Source organism: Aplysia californica, unplaced genomic scaffold (assembly GCF_000002075.1).
Source record: "Aplysia californica isolate F4 #8 unplaced genomic scaffold, AplCal3.0 scaffold00068, whole genome shotgun sequence".
NCBI classification, from domain to species: domain Eukaryota; kingdom Metazoa; phylum Mollusca; class Gastropoda; order Aplysiida; family Aplysiidae; genus Aplysia; species Aplysia californica.
The window spans coordinates 1,579,581-1,585,275 of NW_004797338.1; the positions used below are offsets into that span (position 1 = coordinate 1,579,581).

At 39.4% G+C, this 5,695-nt stretch overlaps 1 long non-coding RNA gene across 1 annotated transcript; it reads left to right on the forward strand.

Moving 5' to 3' along the window:
* Window positions 1-1,611: 1,611 nt before the first annotated feature.
* Window positions 1,612-4,652, forward strand: LOC118477346. Its single transcript, XR_004858310.1, has 2 exons — window positions 1,612-2,870; window positions 3,785-4,652. It is a non-coding gene; the product is annotated as an uncharacterized LOC118477346 (long non-coding RNA).
* The last annotated feature ends 1,043 nt before the right edge of the window (window positions 4,653-5,695 follow it).

The following is a 5,695-nucleotide window of genomic DNA, read 5'->3' on the forward strand; positions in this document are numbered from 1 at the left end:
ACACACACACACACACACACACACACACACATACACACACATACTCACATGTATACATACACTCACAAACTCACATGGTGTATCTTTTCTTATGGGGAAATCCTAAGCAAACCAGCAGACAAACAGACATAATGACAGACGAATAGAAAATCTGAGAATTTATTGCGACAAATTAGTCTATTTAATCGCCCTTTCCCACTCAAAAGTACAGAAATGAGATCTTTTCTTTTGGAATTTCTTCGTTACTCTTCAGTTTGTGAGCATTTCAAACTATCAAAGGACGACGAAAGAACAAATATCCCAAACTGGGAAATGGTCCTTCGTAATCGGTCCACTTATCAAAATGAAAAATCGACATCACTGAAGAAAGAACTGCGAAATTGTATCAAAGATTAAATAGTACCAAAGATAGTACATAACAAGATGGGCCACTCAGCCAAAAAAGTGTCCACGGGAAGTTCGCTCTTTGCTTCAGATGACGTTGTAGTCTGTTTTGAAGCTCTCGTTCGTTTTTCCAGAAGAAGAATAGAAATAGCACCTCCTTGCGTGCGCAGATCGACTGCTGTTCATCAGCAGTTCGGGTTCGTTCAGTGCGGAGTTTTAGGTTTTTTAAATATTAATGACCTCTCGCCTTTCATTCTAAAGTCAAATTAAACGAAGAAAACAATCACTCTTTCCTCCAGAAGAGGTTTTAACCATTTTTTTAAAAAGGGTTCTTCCGAAATGTATCCCAAAACTTGCTAGTTTCACTTTTATTTTTTAAATACCCAAGTAGGGTAGCTCTGTTCTCAAAGGGTGCGCTTTTGCGAAGAGGGCGCCACCGAATTTTGAGGACACTTTTTTAATTGGCTCAAAGACAGAAGTGGCCCCTCTTGTTATGTAGACTCTTTGATTGTATTCTCCCTAACCTTTGTTTCAGTCTCTCTCTCTCTCTCTCTCTCTCTCTCTCTCTCTCTCTCTCTCTCTCTCTCTCTCTCTCTCTCTCTCTCTCTCTCTCTCTCTTCCACTTCCTTATTCCCTGAAGACAGAATGTTCAGCTTTTAGTCACGCGCACAACGAACACACACACACACACACACACACACACACACACACACACACACACACACGCACACATTAACACACACATTAACACACACAGACACACACGTGTACACACACACACACATATTCACACATATACACACTCACCCACACACACACATTCATACACACACACACATTCACAAACACACACACACACACACACACACACACACACACACACACACACACACGTGTACACACACACATTCACAGACACACACACACACACACACACACAAACACACACACAGTACACATACACACACATGTAAAGGATGCAAATAATCTGTAGCAAAGACTCACTAACTTCGTGCCTGTGGCGCCGGGGTCAGTTCATCTGCAATAGGACCCAAAAGCCCAGCTCAACGGAATAGCGCTAATACTGAGCTCATGACGCCCCTTGTCAATTGGAGTAGGGAGTAGGCCTACATTACATCATTTTAAAAGTGTGTTTGCGCGTGCATTGAGGAGCACCAGCATTGTTAGAATGGACATTTATTGCATATCAAATGAATGGAGAATTTTTTTGTCGGCAATAAATAATAATTTATTACGATAGTTTGAAACAGATTTGAAAACAGAGCAGTCACAAAAAGCTCGCAAAATTTGGACTTGATATTTCATATTATGCTAATCTGTATGTAAATTTTACTTTAGGAGACATTGATTTTGTAAAGAACACGAACCCTTTGAGCACGGACTTTGTTTAATTTTGTACATAATAGTCTGTCATTAATGTATTCTAAAATGTGACAGACAATTGTAAAAAAAAGGCGTCTGAACGCGGAGCAAAGTCGCCTTTCTATGGTTGTGATTTCATGGGGCTCCACATATTCTAAAGGACTTGTATCTGGGCTATTTACTGGTGATTTGCTTTTCCAAGAATTGTCTACAAGTCATTGGCACGATGAGAAGGCGCTGTGTCATGCACAAAGATGTCTACTTGAATGATACAATGACGACTATAAAAATACGACGTGACGTTCTAGCACGTGCGTGATGTAGTCATCCAAACGAAGCCTTCCCTTGATTTTCAAAAGTTGGGTTTTGTTTATTCCAGCCAGGCCACTCCAAACAACGTCAGTTTCCTGGTCTCTGCTCCTCAATGACAGATTATAATGTCCGAAATCTAACTAACACAGTCAATGCTCAAAAAGGGTTAGTGCGCCACACGAAACCAAAGGCTCGTAAACAAAACACTACTAAGCATATTATTTAACGTCATGTCCAAGATTTGTGACGGCTCTGATTTCCAATCTCTTTGAAGATATCGTAGAAAAACGTTGTTCATTGCTGAGAAACAATTATATTCTCCACTCACTTGATACGCAATACCTTTCCATTACCAGCAATGCTAATACATCCCAATACAAGCGCGAACATACTTTTGCATTTCTTTGATTTCACGCAATTTTGCCAAGCCTGATTTTTAAGGTTATTTTTGGGTGACGATTTCTCGGATGACTTTCATTTTGGATGTTTGATAAATGTCTGTCCTTCCTTTAACCAGCAGTAGATGTAAACAGTATAATGGTGAACCTGAACATTTTATGCTCCGAATCTTTTTATAAACTGCATTGATGTTAGAGGATATTCTTTGTCGACACCTGTCTTCATCACAAGGAGAATAGGACAATGGACCTTCTACAGGAGCGTCTACGGGACTGGGGTGGGTGGGGGGCGCCTGCATGATCGTCAACAGTATCAGAGGACACTCTGAATGACCAGAGGACCATCAATAACGACTGCGTTGAGAAATGATCTATGATGATCAGTCCCAGAAGGTACTTGTCTTCAAAATAATATGTCTTTCAATACTGCTCACTGAGACATTATTTAACTCATGGATAGTTTAAAATTAGAATTATTTCGAGTAGTGGGTCTGAGTCTGAGTTCAACTTAAAATTTTCATATTTTTCATTTAGGCGTTTCTAAAAAGTTGGCCCTGATGATGCCTTGAGTCCTGAAAATATACCTAAAACATGAACTTTGCTTTTAATTAAAGTAACTCAAGCAGTTTACGATATATTGGTTGTCTAGATGCCATTGAAAGGTCTTACTTCAGGTTCAATCAGTTGCGTGCGTCTTTCTATTATAAGAAAAGTTTAGAAAAGTGAATTTTTTATTTAAAAATTTAATTGGACACAATGTGAACTATAGACGTCTCCGTGTAAGAATAATTCTACTATGCTTTTGACAACGTGGCACACTACATTTTTGTTTTTACTGTAAGGGCTTTGTTACGTATATTATTTTAGATGCTTCAACGTGAATGTAGTTTTTAGTATTGACCAAAGAAAGATCCTTGTTTTAGTAAAGGTATAATTTTAGAAATTCTAGTTCGCAAGAAATGTATATTGTATTATAATTGTAGAAAAGGGAAAGTTTTAAACATATTTACTGGCAGGTCCGTCCTTTTACTCAATGCTTAGAGAAGCAGATGTTAGGGAAATCTGTAAATGACAATTACATTAGCAAATTGTTTTTGTAGCCCCATAAAACATAATATATTCAATCCAAAACATAATACCTATCGCTATTTCTTATTGTGAGTGTGTGAATGGTGCCAATAGCAGGTTCTTTCTTTTCCTTTTCTCTTTAGCTTTATTTTTTCCGTCTCTAAGTGACTATTAATGCATCAATATGCTTGTCCTTTCTCATATTTAGTTACTCAAACTAACTTATTTATTTTTCTTAGAAAGCTGCCAAACCAACAGTTAACAGCTGCCCTAGAAAATCCAGACGGCAATGGCCTTCCTCTCACCGTGGATGGTCACATCCCTCTTCTGTGCATGACAGCCAGCCAATGAGAACGCTAGGCTAACATGACCTAATTCTGGTAATAGCACTGTGGAACAAGTTTTCAATCAGTCAGACAAGAACTAACAGACAATTGCCAGGCATCAAGAATACCAGCATCCAGCTACTCTTGAATGAACTTGTCATTTCCACCAGCTTACCACAGGCAACTTAAACAGCTGACAAAGCAGTTTTACTTCTATTATGAAGAAATTTGTTGATAGTACTGTATAATCCCACAAAGACTCTAGAAAACATTCCAAGTATCATGTCTGAAGGGAGATTTTCTAACAATCTTATTAGATACAATGTTACTGATTTAGAAACATGATAAAAAGATTTCTTCCTTCCTTTCAATACAAAGTTTGGTGACATCAGACCCACGGGGTCTATTCACTTTTCTGGTTAAACAGGTCTCATGGCGCTCTGTTGCTTCAGGCTTAAAGTGACGCATTACGGCTATGGATATAGTCAGATAGGTTGATAGGGAGATAGGAGGAGAGGCTAGGTTCAGAGTAGGATTATTATGTAGATATTTCCATGGATGAGAGTGAGTTGGGGGCGAGGGGGGGGGGGCAGTGTAGGGTTTCTTAGGGGACGGGGGGGGGTAGGGGGAGGGGAGTTGGTGAAAGAATGGAGTGGGAAGAGCTGCCTACTAATTCTAAGCTTGAGTGTGAGGTTGGTGAGATGACTTTAGTATTCTGTAATGTTCCTTAATGTGCCGTAAATGTGTTCACTTTTTTTTAAATAAAAACCAAATACACAAGCACTGACAACTGTTAGTTTTGCCTTTGGCCTTCTGTGGTAGACGTACAGATACCACCAATGTTTTGACTAGAAGGTTGTTGTTGTGAAAAGTCTGAAGCTCACTGATTCAACAAAGTTGAAAGCCACAAATGATGCCTGTTGAAAAATCTTGTTTACCCTAAGAAAAATGCTTCATAAACCAATGTTTATATATAGGCTACTCAGTTCTTTTTTAAAATATGTTACAGCTTTACTCCAAGACCTCATTGTTAACTCTTTAGAATTATTATATTCTGACCCCTCGTTGTTAAACTGCTTGAACTATACTCCGACCCCTCGTTATTGACCCTTTAGGACCTGTATCTTGGCTTAGCTTGCCCCCACCCCTATCCTTGTCCCCTAGTTGTTGACCTTTTCGGACACACATTGACTTAGCTTCACAACATCGTTGTTAACCCTTTAGCACTTAACCTTCAGTCTGATCTCATGTTTGTAGACCCTTTAGGGCTTTATCTTGACTTAAATCTGCCCCCTCTTTTTTTACCCTTTAAAACTTTTCGTTTTTTCGGCCCCCTCGTTTTGACCCTTTAGGACTTGTACCTTCCCGTAAATCAAACGATTCTTTGTCCGACCAATCGTTTTTTATCTTTTAGGTCTCAGATCTAGATTTAGCTCCAATCCCTCATTGTTGACTATTTACGACTTTACCTTGACTCCAACCCCGTGTAGTTGCCCATTTAGGACTCATGTCTTGACTTTACTCTGACCCCCTTATTGATCCCCTTTAGGACTTTCCCTTTAGTCCAACCCCGCGTTGTTGACTCGTTAGAACTCGTGTCTTGACTTAGCTCCACCACTCTCGTTTTTAACGCTTCATGACTTTACCTTTCGTCTCCGACCGCACGTTGTTGAAAATTTAGAACTTTTCCTTTAAAACTGTTTCTTTCTTCCGACCCCTCCATTTGGACCGTTTAGGATTCATTATCTTAACATAACTCCAAACCTTCGTTGCGGACTGTTCAGGACTTTACCTTTACTCCAACCCCATATACTGTCCAGTGTC